The sequence below is a fragment of the Schistocerca piceifrons genome, chromosome 1 (assembly GCF_021461385.2).
Source record: "Schistocerca piceifrons isolate TAMUIC-IGC-003096 chromosome 1, iqSchPice1.1, whole genome shotgun sequence".
Lineage (NCBI taxonomy): Eukaryota > Metazoa > Arthropoda > Insecta > Orthoptera > Acrididae > Schistocerca > Schistocerca piceifrons.
In genome coordinates this window covers 640,899,487-640,910,570 of record NC_060138.1, presented here as the reverse complement: position 1 = coordinate 640,910,570, position 11,084 = coordinate 640,899,487, and the positions used below count along the sequence as shown (strand labels likewise).

Sequence of the window (11,084 nt, the reverse complement as noted above, 5' to 3'; positions counted from 1 at the left end):
CCGTAACTCCAGTTGCAGGTCCAATACGTCTAGCAAGTATACGGGATGGTTGCAGGCCTTCAACTGGACTTCTTCTAACCAACACACTGCCATCACTGGCACCGAGGCTTCTAGCCAGCTTTCATCGGAAAACACAACAGACCTCCACTCTGCCCACCAATGAGCTCTTGCTTGACACCACTGAATTCGCAAATGGCGGTAGATTGGGTCGCCAATGGTCTTGCCGCAGTGGTAACACCGGTTCCCGTCAGATCACCGAAGTTAAGAGCTGTCGGTCTGGGCTAGTACTTGGATGGGTGACCATCCGGTCTACCGGGCGCTGTTGGCAAGCGGCGTGCACTCAACCCTTGTGAGGCAAACTGAGGAGCTACTTGATTGAGAAGTAGCGGCTCCGGTCTCGGAAACTGACTTACGGCTGGGAGAGCGGTGTGTTGACCACATGCCCCTCTATATCCGCATCCAGCGACGCCTACGATGGTCTTTCCCCACGTGGCGTACATATGACCGTACATACTGGTGATTACTGTTGCCAGCAATCATATACAGTGGCTACATTCCTGCCATGTCTTTCTGCAATATCGCAGAAGGAACATCCAACTTCCTGTAATCCTACTACACAATCTCGTTCAAACTCAGTGAGATGTTGATAATTGGGTCTATGTCACCTTAAAAGCGTGCTTGACTAACTTCAAATCTCCGTCTGGAACCGCGTGACCGCTACGGTCGCAGGTTCGAATCCTACCTCGGGCATGGATGTGTGTGAGGTCCTTAGGTTAGTTAGGTTTAAGTAGTTCTAAGTTCTAGGGGACTGATGACCGCAGATGTTAAGTCCCATAGTGCTCAGAGCCATTTGAACCATAACTTCAAATCACTGCGTTCAATCTCAAAGGTAACTTACGCTCACGACCGTTACAGCGTGTATTTAAAGTGCCATGGAGGCACTACTAGGGCCACTCTTATGCGACCATCGTCAAATTTTAATAGACATTATCTTTCAGATGTAAAAACACGCCTCCAACTTTCATTTACGTCACAGAACTCCTTCTTGATGTTGCGATTTTTTTCCGTCAGTATATCACATTAAACTTGATCAGCCATGGGTGACCAGAAACCTCCGTTATGCAAAGAAATGCATGGGCATGAAGTATTCGTGCGAAGTGTTGACTTTTAGAAGCCCAAATCGACAGTGTTCACTAGTCGGAGCCCGAGAATGAAGTTCTCTAAAAGAAACTCTGCCTCTTCTCGTGGCCACGGAGCATAGCGTCATTCCCGTCGTCATTACCAATAGCAGGAAGATGTCAAACACAGTGCCCAGTCAAAATTTCTGAAACAATTTTTGATCTCCCATCAGTGCAGCTACCGTATTGGTGGGGCGAGGGGGGGGGGGGGGTGGGCGAAGGGTGGGGGGGGGGGGAAGGTGAGGAATCATGCACGCGCCTTCTGTTTTCCATTACCTCCTCCCCAAGACTGGGAGCTCAAACAGAACATGTGGCCCTAAGTGATGTTCTACTTCAGCGAGGCTGGGAATGATTTTATCTCGACCGAGAGTCCTGTTTCCTGCATTCTTCGACCATTCTATCTTTTGCGAGACTTCGCCCACTGGCGCCAGGCTGCTGGCCCTACTGCATTTAGGACCTTCCTCCCCTCCCCGCGTGTTTATCTTGGGTTCAGCGCTCCATTATACTCTTGTGTCTTCCAAACCCGGACGCCTAAGTGCGGCAATCGGACGTGCCTATGAGGTCCTCGCACAGATAGCGAAAACAGGCCGTGACTCACTCTTGCCATAGCGGGAGCTACCTGTCTGTCATTTGGCTTCTCCTCGATGGTCAGCCCACCCACAAGGGGCTAGGAGCTAGGAACATTCCCCATTTACTCGGGACAAAGGAGAATAACAAAACTTCTACCCATAATGACCATGACATCGTGCACCTCAGCAAATTCTAAAAGTTAAAGGGAAAAAGAAATGAAAACTACATTAATATTTCACTATTTGAATCTCTTAGACACTCATTTTGGAATAAAATAAGGTCTCAGATGGACTGACACCGCACAGTACTGATACTACTGCGGTATATATATCAGCCAAAGCAAAAATGCTTATGTTAAACATCTAAATCTTTCCGTGTGAGCTACATATTTTCTTAGAGTTGTGTTGAAATGTGCAGCTGACTCGTCGGAAAAGGTGTAAAACAATGCCGGTCAGCGGATGCAACGCTAAGCCATGTATGATTACTGACAGCTTAAACGAGGGACGTTACTATACACTGAGGAGATGAAACTCATTAGATAGCGATGTGCACATACACAGATGCCTGTAGTGTCGCGTACACAAGGTATATGAAAGGGCAGTACATCGGTGGAGCTGTCATCTGTGGTCGGGTGATTCTTGGGAAAAGGTTTCCGACGTGATTATGGCCGCGTGACAGGAATTAACAGAGTTTGAACGCGGAATGGTAGTTGGAGCCAGACACATGAGACATTTCATTTCGGGAGTCGTTCAGGAATTCAATATTCCAAGATCCACAGTATGAAGAGTGTGCCGAGAATACCAAATTCCAGGCAGTACATCTCACCACGGACAACGCAACAGCACACGGCTTTCAGTTGTGTGTCACCGAAACATGATACTTTAAGAAATGCGGAAGTGTCACCAAATTAGCGCTTCAATGAATACTAAAACTGAAGAACTAGCAGCGTCATCGAAATTATACCAGAAGCTGGGTGTGCTGTAAACATGACCACTTGCTCATCAGGTGCCCCAGTGTACACAGATTAGATTGACACTATCAAATGGTTCAAATGGCTCTGAGCACTATGGGACTTAACATTTGAGGTCATCAGTCCCCTAGAACTTAGAACTACTTAAACCTAACTAACCTAAGGACATCACACACACCCATGCCCGAGGCAGGATTTGAACCTGCGATCGTAGCAGTCGCGCGGTTCCGGACTGAAGCGCCTAGAACCGCATGGTCACGCCGGCCGGCTGACGCTATCACCCCAGACCAAGTAAAATGATAGATTATCCCCCTGAAGATAAAAGGCTACTTGAAAAATCAACTGCCCGCATATAGGAAATGTTATAATATAAGGTCCTGAATTCGTCAGGGCTTTCGCCTATTGCTTGTGGTTGGAGGATCTGGGCATTTCAACTGGTTAATTTACTGTAATGGTTGCTGAATAATGATCTAGTAAACATAAGATTTATTGAAACAATGTCCACTTTACAGAGAGCACATTGACATCGAGATTAAAAACAATTTTAGAATGAATTTTACATAAATAAAACCAAACAACGATCAGAAAAGTGAATGATTATTAAGGTCGCCAGCAGCACGGTACAGAGCAGTTACAGCTGAGATGGTGCCCTGACACATAAAGGACACGAATGTCGTTTCTAACTGTTATTCTAAAACTTTATAATTATTCAAAAGAAGAGTATGAATCCGGACAGCGCACACAACAGATGAATAAATATGGGAAGGAATTATCATGCGGTGGGCAAACGTCAATGAATTAACTCATACTGAAACGATACGCGGGTAGATACAGAAAAAGATATCCTTTCAAACTAGTCTTAGATTACATAAAACGTACATGAAGCGCATATGTCAAATTATGGAACTGAACCTCAACTCCTCACCCTCGGTTGTATCGCAGACTCAGAAGTCGGGAGTACGCACTGCAGGTGCCAGATTATTGGATGAGATGGCTCCAGACGAGTCCCTGTGCCCTATGCTACACTGGTTGCTAATTGTTGCTGATCTGTGTCTACGTCATTTCATCGCGAATCGCGATTCTCATTATCTCTCCGATTACCGGCTAAGGATGCGAGTTAGGTGAAAGTAAAACTTCGAAGACTTGGCAGAAGGCCAAAATCAAGGGAAGTACGTACAAGTGCGGAACTCGAAACAGAATCGCACTGTGACACCAAACTCTCGTTTCGTGTACAGTGCGATACTCTCTAAATTTTGATAGACTTCCTTCAGACCTTGGAAAGCCGCCGAACATAATTTTTCTAGCCAGTCCCAGAAAGGTCCTAAATGCTCCTCCAATGAGTCATGGAAGTCCGTGCACTAGTTCCCTGCATCACGTAAAGGATGTATCCCCCAACGAAATTTCTGTTTACGGGAATGAGAACCGAGTCTCGACTCTTCCCATGATCAGATTTGTTTGTCGTAAAATTCTGAAGATTTTGTAGAGCTTCGCCGACTGTTCCAGTGGAAAGGGCAGAGTTTGAAAATTTCGCAACCCACGTACGACCATCATGTAGCTTCAGAAAGCGGTGTCTTCAGACCAAGACACAGCTGGATAGCAGCAAACGGACAGCTGAGGATCACACCCAAATTCTGCTAGTAAGCAAAGTTCTCACCCTTTCCACCACTGATTTCTCATTGTGCTATAGAGGACGCCCATAGTGTGAGGTGCCTATAGGATAATCCCTGAAAGGCTTGCTCAGTTGCCCATTGGGTCCCCCAACGTGAAAACCTGCACGTTGAGTGACAGGCAGCCAGTCAAAAGCATCAGAAACGTTGCACCTCTTTCTGTCGCCAGCGAAGAGGAGTTCCCTTGATCCAGACCAGATGCATTAAAGGGAAAAGCTACTACAGAATAAAATGTTAGGTTAGGTGCAGAGAGATGAGTTATCTGCTGGGTGCTTATAATTAAACTTTCCCTGTTTAACCAGTTATAACACGGAAACTAATTGCCGTATGAGGACCAAACATGGTAGCATTAATGTTAAGGACATGGGGAAGAGAAATAATGCAGAATCAGTTAAATTGAAACACTTATGATGTGCTGCTACGGTACATCACACCGTTACATACCGGCACCTTTACTGCTACAAAAGGGGCTGAATATGGCGCCTGTCAGTGTCCAGAAGAATTTGAAAGCACAGATTGCATTCTGCACAGCAGAACGAAGCATGTTCGAAGGTATGCTGGCTACCTCTCTTGATATGCTGCACTCCAGATCAGCACATGTGTGACTGTTCCTCTAGTAAACCCTGTCTTTCAGGTAGCCCCACAACCAGAAACCACACGGAGTGAGATCAGGTGATCGTGCTAGCCAAGCATTTGAAAACGATCGGCTGATAATTCGATCGTTTCCAAACGTCTTTCGAAGAAGCGTGTGAACTTCACGAGTGATGTGCCGTTTGCGACCCATCTTGCATGAAAACTGTTGAGTTCAATGCGTCTCTCTCCTGTAGGGCGGGTATGACATGCTGGCGAAGCATATCGCAGTAACGCTGGCCAGTCACGCTGCACGTCTTTGGTCCTTGAGCGCCAACCTGTTCTAAGCCGAATGGACCAATGATGAATGTAACCGTGAAACCATACCATACGGCGACACGTTCATCATACAGAAGAACTTGATGCACACTGACTGGACGTGAAGATCCCCTCACTCGGCAATTTTGGGTGTTCGTCCCAGCCGTCAGAGAAAACTGAGCTCCGTATGACCATAAGATGGTCCAGGTCCAGCCCTCGACAATTTCAATCCTTGTGAAAAAGTGGAGAACGAAGTCAACACGTCGTTGGGCGACCTGTGGTGCAAGCTGCTCTACGATAGAGATCTTGTATGGGTACCATTTGACAATGGTTCGAAGCACCTTCCGTATAGTGTAGCACGGAATGTTCAACTGTCGTGACACAGGACACGCCCTGCCTGACGATGGGGAATTGCGCGCAGCGTTGTCTGCCATAGCAACAGCGATTTCATCAACCATCTGTGTTGCAACCGGTTGTCGGCCTCTTCCCGAAGCGACGCCCAGTTCTCCAGTTCATTCGAACTTCTCCGTAAGCTCTGCATAGCATGTGGAGAAAGAGGCCCCTTCCATAATCCCTTCAGCCGGCGATATTCTCGAAGTGCAGATGCAGCATTACTGTCGTTTTGATAATAGAGCTTCACCAATAATGTCCTGCTCCTTTTGCCCAAGCTCATGTTGACACGTCAACAAGTGCACTGCGACTGGTCAGGCGTGTGAGACTATGAATCAGGACGACTGATCACGGCACCTGGTGGTCGTAGTTGGAATTGGACGTTGGCGCTGTGACGCACAGAAATCATGCACCCCATACTCTGGACATCAATGCTACCAAGTTTGGTACTCGTACGGTAATTATGTCCGCGTTACAACGTGTTAAACAGGGAAAGTTTAATTATAACCACCGGGTACATTGCTACAAGCTCCGTCCAGACTATTCATGTTACCAACGTGCAATAGGAGTGAGAAGTCGACAAGAAACCGAATCAGAAAGTAAATGGAGTAAGAGACCCCTGCATGCAGATTCAGTATACAAACAGGATAAAATGCTAGGCGAAAGGCCTAAAACAGGCTGCCGCCTCGCACTTTACAACCGTTGTTTTGACAGAAACTGGTTGTATTTAATATAATAAGCTTGAAATGATTAGAATGTTTACATCTACACCTTTTTAAAAAAGTTGTTTCTTTTCGCCTATGAATCTGTGACGATATTGTAGCATATTACCGTTGTTACTTTCCTGGTTGTTGCAAAGTTTTTGAAGAGCGAGGTGGCGCAGTGATTAGAACACAGGACTCGCATTCAGGAAGACGACGATTCAAACTTCCGTCCGGCCATCCTGATTTAGGTTTTTCGTGATTTCCCTAGATCGCTTCAGGCAAATGCCGGGATGGTTCTTTGGAAAATTCACGGCCGATTTCCTTCCCCAATTCAATGGGACCGATAACCTCGGTGTTTGATCCCCTCTTCCAAACCAATCAACCCACCCAAGTTCCTCATTTTTATGCAGTTTCTCAAATTCTCTGTCAGAATTCGGGTTTTTCGCATTGAATAACGACTTACTATATAGCAAATGTGGCACTTTAATGGACAAATAATTCACACAGACATAAATTCTGCCAGCCGCTGTGGCCGAGCGGTTCTAGGCGCTGCTGCTACGGTCGCAGGTTCGAATCCTGCCTCGGGCATGGATGTGTGTGATGTCCTTAGGTTAGTTGGGTTTAAGTAGTTCTAAGTCTATGGGACTGATGACCTCAGATGTTGAATCCCATAGTGCTTACAGCCATCTCAACCATTTTTGAACCATAAATTCTGAGAAAGTTGAGTAAACAGCTTACCTTTGAAACTCCCTGGCTGATTAAAACTGCGTGCCGGACCGAGACTCGAAATCGGGACGTTTGCCTTTCGCGGCGATGTGCTCCACCATATCAGCGCACACTACGCTGCAGAGTGAAAATTACTCTCTGGAAACATCCCCCAAGCTGTGGCAAAGCCATTTCTCCCCAACATACTTTCTTCCATGGGTGATAGTTTCTGCAAGATCCGCAGGAGGGCTTCCGTGAAGCTTGGAAGGTAGGACACGAGGTGCTGGCGGCAGTACAGCTGTAAGAATGGCGTCTGCGTCGTGCTTTGGTAGCTCAGCTGGTAGAGCACTTGCCCGCGAAAGGTAAAGGTCCGAAGCTCGAGTCTCGGTCTGGCTCACAGTTTTGATCCGCCAGGAAATTTCATGTCAACGCACACTGCGCTGCAGAGTGAAAATTTTTATTCTGGAAACCTTGGTTTCTTTTTTTGTCGGTTTCAGATTCTGATAGCCGACGGGCACGTTTTATTCTCTTCCTATTGAGCCTAAATTTCACACAGCCCAGTCTCACACGGAATGGAACCATAGTGTGAAGTAGCACTAGAATTTTAAAAAGCGCCATGCAAGTGCCATCCTAATGCACATATACGAGGCATCTGTATACACATTAATCAACTGAACAAATATGGACCTAGTCAACTACCAGGTAAGTAGTGTAAGTAGGCTGTTTATGTTTTCTTATTGGCAACGCCACGTAGCGCTCTGTACGAAAATCACTGGCTGTGCTGTGTGCAGTCTGTGGCTAGTTTGCATTGTTGTCTGCCATTGTAGTGTTGGGCAGCTGGATGTGAACAGCGCGTATCGTTGCGCAGTTGGAGGTGAGCCGCCAGCAGTGGTGGATTTGGGGAGAGAGATGGCGGAGTTTTGAAATTTGTAAGACTGGATGACATGAACTGCTATATATATTATGACTATTAAGGTAAATACATCATTTGTTCTCTATCAAAATCTTTCATTTGCTAACTATGCCTATCAGTAGTTAGTGTCTTCCGTAGTTTCAATCTTTTATTTAGCTGGCAGTAGTGGCGCTTTGCCTTATATGCATTGTTGTCTTTAGTGTGCTAGCTTGAGCTTTCTCATGTTTAGGTATAAGTTATTTCATTTGCTGCTGCTGTTTGCCAGGCATAGTGTTACTGAATTTGACTTTGTATTACTCTGTTAAGCCAGTTTTACTACGGATTTATTTTTCTTGTTTGCTGTGCATTGCCTTATATTAGTTGTAATATTGCATTTGCTTTGCTAATTTATGCTGTTTGCTTTGCCTATTTGCATTTTTTATCATTGCTGTTCGTGTTAATTGTTTTGTGCTGCTGCATTACCTCGTCCCTTAGTTTAGCATCTGAGCTCAGTAGATTTAAGTTAGCTTAAGATGGGGAAGGCCATATAAGAGAACAAGTTGTGATGAATTGGAAGAAATGCATTGAGAAGCTATAAGACAATGATTTGGCCAAAAAAAAAGTATTTTGAAAGAGGATATGAACAAAAAAAAGTAGGGTTTAGGGACAACAGGTTTAGGTAGGATTTCCTTGGAAATAAATGATGAGGTAAGATAATGGTAAATAAATAAAGAGGTAAGAAATATGTGAACATATAAATACAGAAAGCATGCTTGGATAGGATTTTTTGGTGGAAACAAATGTTGAAATAAGACGAAAGATCTATGGACTGAAGTTTTGGGTTGGACTGCAGTAACAAATGTTACGCTGAAAACAAACCCTGTCCTGTATTTTTGTGTTCTTACACAATGTGAATTTGTGTTTTTCCTGTCTGTATGTGTCTAGCTAATAAGTTTTATGTTGTAGAATTTTTCAGATAATATGTTATTTACCTTGTAAATACGCTTAGACATTATTTATTCTGTTTTGTTTTAATGCTCATGTGTAAATTTGATGTTTCAAAAGTTATTCTGATCTTTTATATATTTACTTATGTCATAATTTTTGTAACACTGATGTGCATGTTTATTTCTATTCTTTTGTAAAGCCTGTACTACAAATGTAATCTGTATTGTTATGTTCTTTAATGATGTATTTTGTACCTTTGTGATTGAATTCTCATGTTATAAAATTGTAATTGACACCAGTTCATCAAATTAAGTAACTTGTAAGTTACATTTCACTGCACATGTTTCTGTTGGTCATAGTATATGGACAATATGTGAGAAGTAGGGATTGTTAGTGTTTGCACATGTGTTAATAATTCAGCAAGGGACTGGATAACAGCATTGCTGGTTCTAAGTGTAAGTAGGCTGTTTAGGTTTTTTTATTGGTAACGCCACCTCTGTATGAAAATCACTGGGTGTGCTGTGTGCAGTCTGTGGCTGCTTTGCATTGTTGTAATACTCGCCATTGTAGTGTTGGGCAGAGGCAGCTGGCTGTGAACAGCGCGTAGCGTTGCGCAGTTGGAGGTGAGCCGCCAGCAGTGGTGGATGTGGGGAGAGAGATGGCGGAGGTTTGTAATTTGTCATGAACTGCTATATTTATATATGATGATATCAAGGTAAATACATTGTTCGTTCTCTATTAATATCTTTCATTTGCTAACTATCCCTATCAGTAGTTAGTGCCTTCCATAGTTTGAATCCTTTATTTAGCTGGCAGTAGTGGCGCTCGCTGTATTGCAGTAGCTTGAGCAGCGAAGATTTTTGTGAGGTAAGTGATTTGTGAAAGGTATAGGTTAAAGTTAGTCAGGGCCATTCTTTTGTAGGGAATTTTGAAAGTCAGATTGCGTTGCGCTAAAAATATTTTGTGTCAGTTTAAGTTCAGTCATGTATAATTGTTCATAGGGGACGTTTCATAAGGACAATTCCAAAAACTTTGTGAGTGCACAAGTGGTGGTTATGGACTTGCTATATTATCCGCAAGACTCTTCGATGGTGATTGTGCACCTGCACAGTCACAACAGATTGCTGCTGGCCATCTCTGCAAGGACTACAGTGGGTCTGCGTCTTTGATGACCCACCAATACCATTATTTCTACAAGGACTACAGTGGGTCTGCACCTTTGCGGACTCACCAGTACCATTACTTCTACAAGGACTGCAGTGGGTCTGCACCAATGAGCGACACCATGCATTCATATAACCGATTCACTCCGTTAGGACTACAGTGGGTCTGCACCTCTGGTGGCCCACCAATACCGTAACCTCTACCAGGACTACGGTGGGTCTACTCTGTGATGACCTACCTACCAATATTCTTCAAAACGTCGAATGACTCTGCTGTGGGTTTGCTCTGTTGTGGCCCATTACCTGTCTGCATGTCGAGAGTCATCACTTTCTTTCCGTTGGAAGGACAACACTACTACTTGAAGACTGCATGGAAATCCACTACTTCCGTGTGCGTTTTCTTTTACTGCTCAGACTTTGAGAAAAACACTGCAATTTTACTGTGATGAATGATCAGGACTGTCTTTATGGACTGTGAGAAAATTTTAGCTTTTGACCAACATTGTATTAATAAGTGTGTGCATTTGATATATTTGTTATTGTAATTATGAAAAAATTTTTCAAATCATTATTGGCCACCGCCCAAAACAATTTTGTAAAATTTTTTGTGGGGAGCATGGGGGCTATGTAAGTAGGCTGTTTATGATTTCTTATTGGCAACGTTACGTAGCGGTCTGTATGAAAATCACTGGCTGTGCTGTGTGCAGTCTGTGGCTAGTTTGCATTGTTGTCTGCCATTGTAGTGTTGGGCAGCTGGATGTGAACAGCGCAGTTGGAGGTGAGCCGCCAGCAGTGGTGGATGTGGGGAGAGAGATGGCGGAGTTTTGAAATTTGTAAGAGTGGATGTCATGAACTGCTATATATATTATGACTATTAAGGTAAATACATCATTTGTTCTCTATCAAAATCTTTCATTTGCTAACTATGCTTATCAGTAGTTAGTGCCTTCCGTAGTTTGAATCTTTTATTTAGCTGGCAGTAGTGGCGCTTGCTGTATTGCAGTAGTTC

The 11,084-nt window shown here is 44.2% G+C and overlaps 1 pseudogene; it reads left to right on the top strand.

Moving 5' to 3' along the window:
• Positions 1-210: 210 nt before the first annotated feature.
• On the top strand, positions 211-328 carry LOC124726831 (annotated as a pseudogene).
• The last annotated feature ends 10,756 nt before the right edge of the window (positions 329-11,084 follow it).